The sequence below is a fragment of the Leiobunum rupestre genome, chromosome 5, assembly GCF_980474605.1.
Source record: "Leiobunum rupestre chromosome 5, qqLeiRupe1.1.hap1, whole genome shotgun sequence".
Taxonomy (NCBI): domain Eukaryota; kingdom Metazoa; phylum Arthropoda; class Arachnida; order Opiliones; family Sclerosomatidae; genus Leiobunum; species Leiobunum rupestre.
Window position 1 is genome coordinate 802,499 of NC_143388.1, and position 13,470 is coordinate 815,968.

A 13,470-nucleotide genomic window follows, 5' to 3' on the forward strand; every position below is an offset into this window, starting at 1 on the left:
CATTCTAAAGATTCTTTCCTCCGTGCCTCGAAGAAACGGTAGAGCAATAATTTTCCTTACGATCTTGGAAATTCTAAAAGTCATCTGAATTGAAATCCGGGATTTTTCCTCTTAAAGGAAGATGGTATAAAACAGCTCTATTTTTTGGTGAAATTGAATATAGTTCCGTTGTTTTGGGCTTTATTGTGTAATTCTTGACTGTACAAATTAAGAATGAATACATTTATCTACAAATTCAATTTCAGACTACACTAATTAAGGATATTATAATTTAAAAAAACCGACGAAAACATTGAACAGTTCGTTACAAAAATAACCTTGTTTAGCGTTTTACGATTAGAAATTTATTATCAATGATCGTTATATAGTGATATACCATTTCTTATCTTGATAAGTTTACAGATAGATGTAACCCTTATTACGTTACAATGCGGTTTTTATTAGGGAACCAATGACAATAAGCTTTAAAATTTGCTTATCTTTGAAAAAAGTCTCTTATTTCCAAGAACTTGTATAATTATCTAGAATGTACTAGAGCTATTAGATATTTTGGATGAAAGGCGATCTAAAATTTATGCTTGTTTACTTAATTATTTCATTTAACCTCATTTTGGGTATGATCACTCTAGTACAAACATTGATCATAATCGATATCCTGAAACAATCATCAAATTGATAATATTATATTTTTAATGATTAATTAATCGCTTGTTTTATTTTTTATTACCTTAAGACATTTTCTCGTTATTTAATAAATTAATTGTACATTATATATCGTTATTTAGTTTTTCGTTGAGCAAAGTTTTTTGTCTATGATTATTTGATAAAAAACGTCTCTTATTCACAAGAACTTGTATATTTATCGAGAATGTACTAGCGCTATTAGATATTTTGGAGGAAAGGCGATCTAAAATTTATGTCTATTTACTTAATTATTCCATTTCACTCTAGCCTTAACCCAACCAGTGTTTATTCTTTATATTTAAATAAAGCATATGATGTTTTTTATATTGACAACATTCCGATTAAACAGAAGCGAAGATATAAGAAAAGGTTTTTATTGGAATATCCATTTCAGAAGACCAACGTCAGTGAATGAATTGGGCTAAATTTGGAATGATGTAATGAATAAGGGAATTATATATAACATAAAACTGAATTGTTGGAAGATACAGGGTTATATCAAATGAAGGTGCTGAATAAGTAAACGTTATCTGAAACACTTAACTTGGAAGAAAATCAAAATAGGGCTGATATTATTTCTACCCTCAGAACCCACATTTTATACTTTATATACGGAGATCCCTCAAAAATCGAGAACAGTTTATGAATAGACTCGGTTCGAGTAAAACGTATGTATTTGTCTTCTTCGAATATAATCCAAATGGGTCGAAACAAATATATTCAGTGTCCAAGTTGCGAGAAACGAATACGTGGCTATAGATTAAGAACCCATAAATGTAAACGTACATCGTGTACAACATGCAATAAATCGTTTAAATCACAACTGAGTCGGCATATTAGACGGTGCAGTCTAAGCCCTCACAAAGTAAACTTGGGTAAAGTAGAAGCGGAAATTGATAAACAACGAGTCCGCGCAGAAGCCGTTGCTCGATCGGGACTACCATCGCATCTTTTTGGAAATTTGACAAGTGCTTTGGTGGAACAAATGAAAACCTCTAAACGAATAAACAAAGATATAGAACTTAGACCATGGCAGAAAAGTTTATTGGAACATTTAATTCTCTCAGACAGAAAATAATATTTGTAATAGGAAAAGATGGAAATGAAGGAAAATCGTGGATGTTAAATTACTTGAAATCCCGTAAGCCCGACTTTGTACATTGTCAGCAAGTGACAGTTTCGGGGAGTGAAATGCTTTTTCAATTGAAAAAAGTTTGCTCTGGTGTGAACAACTTTTTCTTTAACACCTTGAGAAGTATAAAAATATGCGACGAACACTTGGCAGTATTTGAAAGTTTAAAAGATGGTGAAATTGTTAGTACGAAATATAATTGTGTGAGTATAAATATTAGTACTCCAAATGTAGTTTGTGTTTTTGGAAATTATATGCCTGAATCTTACGGTTTAAGTTCTGATAGAATTGTACGATTTTATATAAAAAATAATTATTTATGTAAAAATTAATTATGAAATATGTATAGTAGAAATGTTAATATAAAATTTGCATAATTGAGGACGTGTGAATATAACAAGTTGGCAAGCCAAAATATACCTCTCCTCGGTAGAATTATCCCTAGTGGTGTTAATTTCTCGAGATAACCCTTAAAGATATATCTCCGCAATTTAGAGTTATTTGTTAAAAATATTAACCCATTTCTATCCCGCCCGGTATAAAATTTTAATTATAATTAAAATAATTGAGACGAACGACCAATTTTAATTTATTCAGAATATCATAAGTTAAGTAGTTACAACAGTAAGTTAGACGTACTATAACAATGCACAATTGAATTAAACCCTTTTACAGAACAAGTTTATCAGTTAAATATAATACGAAGCAAATTTTAATGAAAGAAATATCTACAGAGGCTTTTTGGAATTACTCGCTTACGAAATACTTGCCGCATCTTTAACGCTCATTTTATTTCAACACTCGCCCTTGATGAAGATACCGTAGATATCTGGTAGTGGACGACTCGTTCACTTCCTGTTGACGTTGTGACGCATACCACATGAAAAAGACCAATGCCGTCCAATTTCCAATATCATATAATGACTCGCACACCCAAGAAATCATTGACTGCGTTAGAAATCGTAGATATCCAAATATCCACACCAAATGTATTTACAAGAAGCAAAAACCTTACCATCAACAAAGCACAGAGAGCCACTTGACTAACCGCCACCTCTTAAAGCAATTAACGTTAAATTATCTCCTTTGAATTAACAGAACTATATATAGGTCGTTAAGAAAGTGGACCACCCACAGGGTCTACCCTTTAACCCTCTAATCTCGGCTGACTGCGCTAAAACAAGATTTAACCTTTAAAAAATACCAGATTAGGCCTTCATAAATTCATTAATAAAAAAAGACTTTATTACCTATTATGCTTACGATGCCTGTCTTAATTTCAGTGAATCTAAGCAGCTATCGGTGGTTCTGTGGTAGAGCGCTCGACTGCCAAGCCGGATGGTCTGGGTTCGAAACCTGGGTGGAGCATTTGTTTTTAATCAATAGAGAAACGCTAAATTAGAATTTCTTCGATGCAATAATTTCAATTTCAATTCTATTTCAATTAAACCAAAATTTCGTACTCTATTAAATACGCTTCCGATAAAGCTGAAGGTCTAATTTTCAATAAGGCGTAACAAGTGTCGGTGGTTCTGTGGTAGAACGTCCGCCTGTCAATCAGGAGGTCTCGGGTTCAAATCCCGCCCGATGCGATCGCAAATTGATACTAAGACGAATACCGTGTACAACTGGTGGAAACCCTGCCATTGGACGTTGAGAGGTAGCATTACACTCAGCACTCGGTCCGTCCCAAAGTCATTAAGAAGAAGTTGGAGAGAAAACGCCCATGTAAACACAACAGACTCAACATGCACAACCATCAGAACACAAACACAACAAATTCAACACTCACAACCTACGCATAAACATTACAAAAACCGTAATACACCAAACCGTCACGACGGTGAGCGAAAAAACACCATCCAAACCAAACCGCAAATGCATCCGTTAACGCTCACCGTCACACGGTGGTTTTGCCAACCCTTTGAGAAACTGCGTACGCAGTGATTACAACTTAAGGTTGTTTGTGTTTAATTCCCGATTTTTTTTGGTATATGTTCATATTATAGCCGTCCTCAGGTTATCTATATAAAAACAAATGGTTGTACAAAAAATGAAAAGAAAGAATAATAAAATTGTTGATTTAAACCAGAAAAAGTATGTCGGTCAAATGTTTGAGTTTTCTTAAATTTATTTCATATACATTTCTACATGTTTTTATTTCACTGTAATAAAGTCTCTAACACTTATGAATAGATAATTGTATAATTGATTTACAAGTTATTAGAGTTAGAAATTTAGTCTTAGCAATTGTTTTTTCACGCTTTATTTAAGTCAAGCAATAACATTTTTAAAAATGAAAGCTGTTAAACGAAATAAAATAAGCATTTCTGAACTTTTTTATATTAATTATGTTTTATTATTTATAACGATATGGATTTCAATACATTTGAAGAAGCGAGTAAACTCAGCTTATCAGACTTGGGCAAAGTGGTTTTTAATTGATGGTGTTATATAATAAAATATACTTCAGCTTTTGAATAAGATTTTTTTCTATCCAACCGATATCCTTTATATAAAAGCTGAAGTAATTTATCCATTCAATTCAACAAGCATTAAAAAACCCGGTTCAAGTCAGAATAGCTGTGCAAAGTACTAATAACGTAGAAAATGTTTTTGGGGGTTCCATTGACCTGATGAAAAATTTTCATAAGATAAAGTTACTGGACTGATGGGAGCTTCAGTGTTTTCAGAGCGAAGTCTTAATTGCATATTCTAAGTTTTTTTTAAAAACAAGTTTATTTCTAAAAATGAAAAGGACATGTTTTATCGGGGGCAAACTTTTTCCGTGTGAATGGAGAAATGATAATTAAAGAGTTAGCTATTTACGATACGGAAACGGAGAATCATAACGTCTGGACCTTTAAACCACCATATCCATATTCCAGTCTTACGGAAGACGATAAATGGCATTGTAGATGGTTGTATTGGAACATTTGTGATCTCCGTTGGGACGACGGACAGGAAGACTACAACAGCCTAGGAGCCATCGCGAATTATATAAAAGAACAAGGGTTAAAGGTTTTTTTTGGAAAGGTTTAGTAAAGGCCAAAGTTTTATCGGATTTCATAGGAGTTAACGTCAAGAACGTCGAGGATTTAGACTGTCCTACCATTCTTTGTATAAGTGCTCCTAAACATTGTCATTTTCACCGTGACCCTAATAATTTCGCCGTTGTGAAATCTCACAAAATCGCTGTGTGGTACCGAAAAATCGTGTGTAAGAAAATATAAGTCGTTTAAAGATTATTTTTGCTACTTTTTCATCACATTGGTTTTACGTTATGTCTGTTTTCTAAAATTACGTTTCTTAAATAGCGTAACGTATTAAAGTTGAATAAAGAGTTTTTCATTTTATTTTAATTTTAGTGTTTTTATAATATCTTTCTGACTACATGTGTATTGTTTAACTTCTTTCATTTTTAAAAATGAAATTGCTTGATTTAAAAAAAGCGTGAAAATTATTAGTTTCGAAATGATATTTACAAATCTTATCCAATCTAAAGTCCATCGTTCGGGTATTAGTAAGTATTTCATACAAACTAACTTAATTCAGTATTTTTAGAAGTGAAGAGAAAACACATTGTGAAAAACCAAATGAAAAGAGACTCTAAACGGTTTTAAAAATCTTAATATATATATTTAAAAAATCCAACGTTTCGGCAGTGTAGCATATGAAAGTATTAAGTTTCAAAAAGTGCATTTAAATTGAAGTGAGGCCTATTTTGGGATTCCCCTTGTTCCTCCTTCTTTCATCTCAGCATGTTTCCCCTTTTATCATGGTTTCTCTCCAAAAAATAGCCAAAAATCTTAAATCAGTAGGTCTCGATCCTATTTATCACCCACCGCCCAAATTGTCAGCTTTATTATGTAATAACAAAGAACCAACAAGGCCATCATTTATAAAATCTCCCGTGTTTGTGGTGATTATTACATGGGGGGGGGGCAATGCCGTAGCCCATTTCATCAAAGGCGTAAAGAGCCCCAAAATTATAAACAACCCGTACAATAATTCTCCCCCTTAGCGAACACCTTCGTGTTTTTGGTGCCATAATGCTAGATGGGACTCAATAGACATACTAGCTCAACCCAAAATTACATAAAACTCATTTCAATGTACGCGAATCCATCGAAATTTAAAAAAATAAATCTGCGCAATGTTTAAACCGTGACGATGGTTCCCTTTAACGTAGCCACGTTTTCTCCACTTTTTAAAACGTGTTTATGGTCCTCACCCTCTCACACACACACACACAACAAACCAATTCATCCTCTCGCAGAATCCACCATTCCGACATAAAAGCCTCGAGCGCGAACGAAGATATCGAGCCCATATAACACTTCGACGGGGGTCGACTCGCCTTTGAGAAAAAACGCTCGCGGCTAAAGAACAGTAGCCCCCACTATATGTATGCATAAATATTTTTTCGTCCCAAAGTTTAACCATCGTACTGTCAGACTTGTAAAAATCCCATGAAGAAGGAGGAACAGTTCCTCCGAAACGTTCGATTTTTTAAATAAATATATTGTGAATTTTAAAAACGGTTAAAGTCTCTTTTCACTAAGTATTTTTAAATATTTGAATATCGGAATTGTATTTCGTTGCGTTAAAAGTAGAGTTTAGATGTATAGTCGTTTTAAGAAATACTCGTGATATAGGTTCAAGTGCCAAGCATATTTAAGTACTACAATGATATTAAAATAAAGTTTAAAAATATTTCCATTCTACGTTACTTTAACAACGAATATTCTATGACGTCAAAACACACAAATCCATGTTTCAAAGTCAAATTAACCGCGCAAAACACTTAAATCTATGTTTTCATTTGATTTTTAAATTAACCGCGACGCGCCCCCAGACCGCGCCCCCCGAGAAATCCGCGCCCCAGACCGCGTCCCCCCCAGGGGAAATCAGCGCACGCGCGCAAGACGGCGAGGTGGGGAGGGTAGCATGTCTTATGGGAAACCAAAGTCATTTTAAAATTTGTTTCAGCTTCAATTTTAAATATATATATAATTAAACAAAATAAAAGAAAGAAATAAAAAATGTAAAAAACATAGTTTGAAATTATGGTCGTTGTCGGAATTCGCGAACATATCGGGTCCTCTAGCTAAGCGCGATTCTACCTTTGAGGTCGGGGATGGTTAACTTTTATGCACTAGATAAAGCTCTCAAAATTATTCGTAAAACGTTTTGATCAAGTAATTTATATTTCTGTATTATCCGATTACGCGCACCGCCCAGGTTATGACTTTTTACGCGTTCTATATGTTTGTATTTGGATTTTTTAGCCATTTCTATCTGGGTTGAAAAGGAACGAGTGGGCTCGAAAAAGCTTCCCCAATATTCTTTTTAATAAAAGTTTATTTTAAACCATGAAGTATCTGTCTCTATATTATATTAATTACTATTTACTAGTTTAAATTAACCATGGTTAAATATTGCATTTAGTCATTACTTACTATTATCATTAAACTACGTTAGTCAAAACTTACTATTAGCGTTTAGCTACTTTAGTCATTACATATTATTATCTTAAACCTCCACGAGTTATTATCGAAAGGGGAAAACCGATGAGCTCCGGGAAGTATTTGCGTCGACGTCGCCGGTATGTCCTTTTTGCCCTAGCGGAAACCAACTTTTAAAAGCTTTAACAATTTAACGGTATACGTTTTCGACAATAAGGCAAGTTCGCATTAACTTACGATGGACGACGTTACCTTTTTTGGTATGAACGAATCTTTTCTCTGTCACACAGGAAAAATAAATTCCGTTTTAATACTTTATTGAAACAGGTCTGCTCGTAACTTCAAACAAAAACTAACTCGGCTTGGAATTATTCACAAAAACGGGATACTAAAATATTCAGTGGATTAATTAGCGAGACAATCTAACTAATCTGAAGTTTCAAGTAATGAAAGTGCCCTATGTGTAGTTACAAATGTTTTTATGACGGTTAGATTTATTTATTTATTTAGTTATTTATTTACGATATGTGGTTTAGCTGATTGATTGAATGATTAGCGCGATATTTTGCAGCGATGTTAATGTAACTGCAAGGCGTTAACCGACGCCTTGTGAAATACCTTGTTTATATACATTATACAGAGATGCTAATATATTAAGGGTAAGTTGCGAAAATCACAGTGCGCGTAAAACTCAGACATTATATAGTGACTAGTAAAACAATATAGCATAGTGAACAAGTTGGCCTGAACACAATATGTTGATATACGAAGCCCTCCCCACCTCACCGTCTTGCGCGCGTGCGCTGATTTCCCCTGGGGGGACGCGGTCTGGGGCGCGGATTTCTCGGGGGGCGCGGTCTGGGGGCGCGTCGCGGTTAATTTAAAAATCAAATGAAAACATAGATTTAAGTGTTTTGCGCGGTTAATTTGACTTTGAAACATGGATTTGTGTGTTTTGACGTCACAGAATATTCGTTGTTAAAGTAACGTAGAATGGAAATATTTTTAAACTTTATTTTTATATCATTGTAGTACTTAAATATGCTTGGCACTTGAACCTATATCACGAGTATTTCTTAAAACGACTATACATCTAAACTCTACTTTTAACGCAACGAAATACAATTCCGATATTCAAATATTTAAAAATACTTAGTGAAAAGAGACTTTAACCGTTTTTAAAATTCACAATATATTTATTTAAAAAATCGAACGTTTCGGAGGAACTGTTCCTCCTTCTTCATGGGATTTTTACAAGTCTGACAGTACGATGGTTAAACTTTGGGACGAAAAAATATTTATGCATACATATAGTGGGGGCTACTGTTCTTTAGCCGCGAGCGTTTTTTCTCAAAGGCGAGTCGACCCCCGTCGAAGTGTTATATGGGCTCGATATCTTCGTTCGCGCTCGAGGCTTTTATGTCGGAATGGTGGATTCTGCGAGAGGATGAATTGGTTTGTTGTGTGTGTGTGTGTGAGAGGGTGAGGACCATAAACACGTTTTAAAAAGTGGAGAAAACGTGGCTACGTTAAAGGGAACCATCGTCACGGTTTAAACATTGCGCAGATTTATTTTTTTAAATTTCGATGGATTCGCGTACATTGAAATGAGTTTTATGTAATTTTGGGTTGAGCTAGTATGTCTATTGAGTCCCATCTAGCAATATGGCACCAAAAACACGAAGGTGTTCGCTAAGGGGGAGAATTATTGTACGGGTTGTTTATAATTTTGGGGCTCTTTACGCCTTTGATGAAATGGGCTACGGCATTGCCCCCCCATGTAATAATCACCACAAACACGGGAGATTTTATAAATGATGGCCTTGTTGGTTCTTTGTTATTACATAATAAAGCTGACAATTTGGGCGGTGGGTGATAAATAGGATCGAGACCTACTGATTTAAGATTTTTGGCTATTTTTTGGAGAGAAACCATGATAAAAGGGGAAAAAAACCTTTAACCCTTGTTCTTTTATATAATTCGCGATGGCTCCTAGGCTGTTGTAGTCTTCCTGTCCGTCGTCCCAACGGAGATCACAAATGTTCCAATACAACCATCTACAATGCCATTTATCGTCTTCCGTAAGACTGGAATATGGATATGGTGGTTTAAAGGTCCAGACGTTATGCTTCTCCGTTTCCGTATCGTAAATAGCTAACTCTTTAATTATCATTTCTCCATTCACACGGAAAAAGTTTGCCCCCGATAAAACATGTCCTTTTCATTTTTAGAAATAAACTTGTTTTAAAAAAAAACTTAGAATATGCAATTAAGACTTCGCTCTGAAAACACTGAAGCTTCCATCAGTCCAGTAACTTTATCTTATGAAAATTTTTCATCAGGTCAATGGAACCCCCAAAAACATTTTCTACGTTATTAGTACTTTGCACAGCTATTCTGACTTGAACCGGGTTTTTTAATGCTTGTTGAATTGAATGGATAAATTACTTCAGCTTTTATATAAAGGATATCGGTTGGATAGAAAAAAATCTTATTCAAAAGCTGAAGTATATTTTATTATATAACACCATCAATTAAAAACCACTTTGCCCAAGTCTGATAAGCTGAGTTTACTCGCTTCTTCAAATGTATTGAAATCCATATCGTTATAAATAATAAAACATAATTAATATAAAAAAGTTCAGAAATGCTTATTTTATTTCGTTTAACAGCTTTCATTTTTAAAAATGTTATTGCTTGACTTAAATAAAGCGTGAAAAAACAATTGCTAAGACTAAATTTCTAACTCTAATAACTTGTAAATCAATTATACAATTATCTATTCATAAGTGTTAGAGACTTTATTACAGTGAAATAAAAACATGTAGAAATGTATATGAAATAAATTTAAGAAAACTCAAACATTTGACCGACATACCTTTTCTGGTTTAAATCAACAATTTTATTATTCTTTCTTTTCATTTTTTTGTACAACCATTTGTTTTTATATAGATAACCTGAGGACGGCTATAATAAGAACATATACCAAAAAAATCGGGAATTAAACACAAACAACCTTAAGTTTACTATTTTTATATTCACACGTCCTCAATTATGCAAATTTTATATTAACATTTCTACTATACATATTTCATAATTAATTTTTACATAAAATCGTACAATTCTATCAGAACTTAAACCGTAAGATTCAGGCATATAATTTCCAAAAACACAAACTACATTTGGAGTACTAATATTTATACTCACACAATTATATTTCATACTAACAATTTCACCATCTTTTAAACTTTCAAATACTGCCAAGTGTTCGTCGCATATTTTTATACTTCTCAAGGTGTTAAAGAAAAAGTGGTTCACACCAGAGCAAACTTTTTTCAATTGAAAAAGCATTTCACTCCCCGAAACTGTCACTTGCTGACAATGTACAAAGTCGGGCTTACGGGATTTCAAGTAATTTAACATCCACGATTTTCCTTCATTTCCATCTTTTCCTATTACAAATATTATTTTTCTGTCTGAGAGAATTAAATGTTCCAATAAACTTTTCTGCCATGGTCTAAGTTCTATATCTTTGTTTATTCGTTTAGGGGTTTTCATTTGTTTATCAATTTCCGCTTCTACTTTACCCAAGTTTACTTTGTGAGGGCTTAGACTGCACCGTCTAATATGCCGACTCAGTTGTGATTTAAACGATTTATTGCATGTTGTACACGATGTACGTTTACATTTATGGGTTCTTAATCTATAGCCACGTATTCGTTTCTCGCAACTTGGACACTGAATATATTTGTTTCGACCCATTTGGATTATATTCGAAGAAGACAAACACATACGTTTTACTCGAACCGAGTCTATTCATAAACTGTTCTCGATTTTTGAGGGATCTCCGTATATAAAGTATAAAATGTGGGTTCTGAGGGTAGAAATAATATCAGCCCTATTTTGATTTTCTTCCAAGTTAAGTGTTTCAGATAACGTTTACTTATTCAGCACCTTCATTTGATATAACCCTGTATCTTCCAACAATTCAGTTTTATGTTATGTATAATTCCCTTATTCATTACATCATTCCAAATTTAGCCCAATTCATTCACTGACGTTGGTCTTCTGAAATGGATATTCCAATAAAAACCTTTTCTTATATCTTCGCTTCTGTTTAATCGGAATGTTGTCAATATAAAAAACATCATATGCTTTATTTAAATATAAAGAATAAACACTGGTTGGGTTAAGGCTAGAGTGAAATGGAATAATTAAGTAAATAGACATAAATTTTAGATCGCCTTTCCTCCAAAATATCTAATAGCGCTAGTACATTCTCGATAAATATACAAGTTCTTGTGAATAAGATACGTTTTTTATCAAATAATCATAGACAAAAAACTTTGCTCAACGAAAAACTAAATAACGATAAATAATGTACAATTAATTTATAAAATAACGAGAAAATGTCTTAAGGTAATAAAAAATAAAACAAGCGATTAATTAATCATTAAAAATATAATATTATCAATTTGATGATTGTTTCAGGATATCGATTATGATCAATGTTTGTACTAGAGTGATCATACCCAAAATGAGGTTAAATGAAATAATTAAGTAAACAAGCATAAATTTTAGATCGCCTTTCATCCAAAATATCTAATAGCTCTAGTACATTCTAGATAATTATACAAGTTCTTGGAAATAAGAGACTTTTTTCAAAGATAAGCAAATTTTAAAGCTTATTGTCATTGGTTCCATAACAAAAACCGCATTGTAACGTAATAATGGTTACCTCTATCTGTAAACTTATCAAGATAAGAAATGGTATATCACTATATAACGATCATTGATAATAAATTTCTAATCGTAAAACGCTAAACAAGGTTATTTTTTTTTACTGTTTTGGTATTTATATTGTCAATACACACACTCAAATTTGCTATATTATATTTATGGTATGTACTTGAGACAATAATGGTATTTAAAATAGCTTAATATAGAAGTAAACACATTACGTAAAGCATATAAAGCATAATTATTTATATAGCTTATTAATTAACTATTAATAAGGTTATTTTTTTACTTTATAAAAATTAATTATGCAGAGAGTTCTTAGTTAAAGAAGATTCGAATGCGACTGTGGGGTGTGGTGGGGTGGGAAGTCGCGTTGATGGAAATATTGTATCCCTTTGTACCGTCAAAGAGAATAAAAAGTAAGTTTCTATTTTATTATATTTACCAAGGAGAATTATTATCCTCCTTGGTGGAACCACTCTACGGCCTCTCATTGGCTGAAGGTTCAAAACGAACTGGCGACAAGCTCGGCCGTAGGCGGCAGCATTCTAGATACATATGAGATTTCGATGGTCAAGAGGAAATAAAAAAGTACTGCCAACTTTTATTAGTGAAGTTGGCGTTGCGTGACGGAGACCGGCCGTTGAACATTTTATAGAAAAACCTATTGAAATACGCCAAAATAATATTATATCGCACAGCCATTTCCTCTTTAAAAATTCTAGAGCATCTACACACGATAAGATAGTTCTTGGAAATAAGAGACTTTTTTCAAAGATAAGCAAATTTTAAAGCTTATTGTCATTGGTTCCATAACAAAAACCGCATTGTAACGTAATAATGGTTACCTCTATCTGTAAACTTATCAAGATAAGAAATGGTATATCACTATATAACGATCATTGATAATAAATTTCTAATCGAAAAACGCTAAACAAGGTTATTTTTTTTTACTGTTTTGGTATTTATATTGTCAATACACACCCTCAAATTTGCTATATTATATTTATGGTATGTACTTGAGCCCAATAATGGTATTTAAAATAGCTTAATATAGAAGTAAACACATTACGTAAAGCATATAAAGCATAATTATTTATATATCTTATTAATTAACTATTAATAAGGTTATTTTTTTACTTTATAAAAATTAATTATGCAGAGAGTTCTTAGTTAAAGAAGATTCGAATGCGACTGTGGGGTGTGGTGGGGTGGGAAGTCGCTGTCCCTCGTATGTCAGACGATACTGCGGCTAGACACTACAAATACGTGAGTTAGAACTTTTAATTAAATTATTTATACAAGTTGCAGAAGGTAGTTCGTTTCAACCCTTTAAAATGTCGAATTAATTACAATTATATAGATAAATTACGATTTAAACGGATTATATATCATATCGGATTAGTCGTAATCATGTAAACAAAAGTTCTAAATTAAATTTAAATA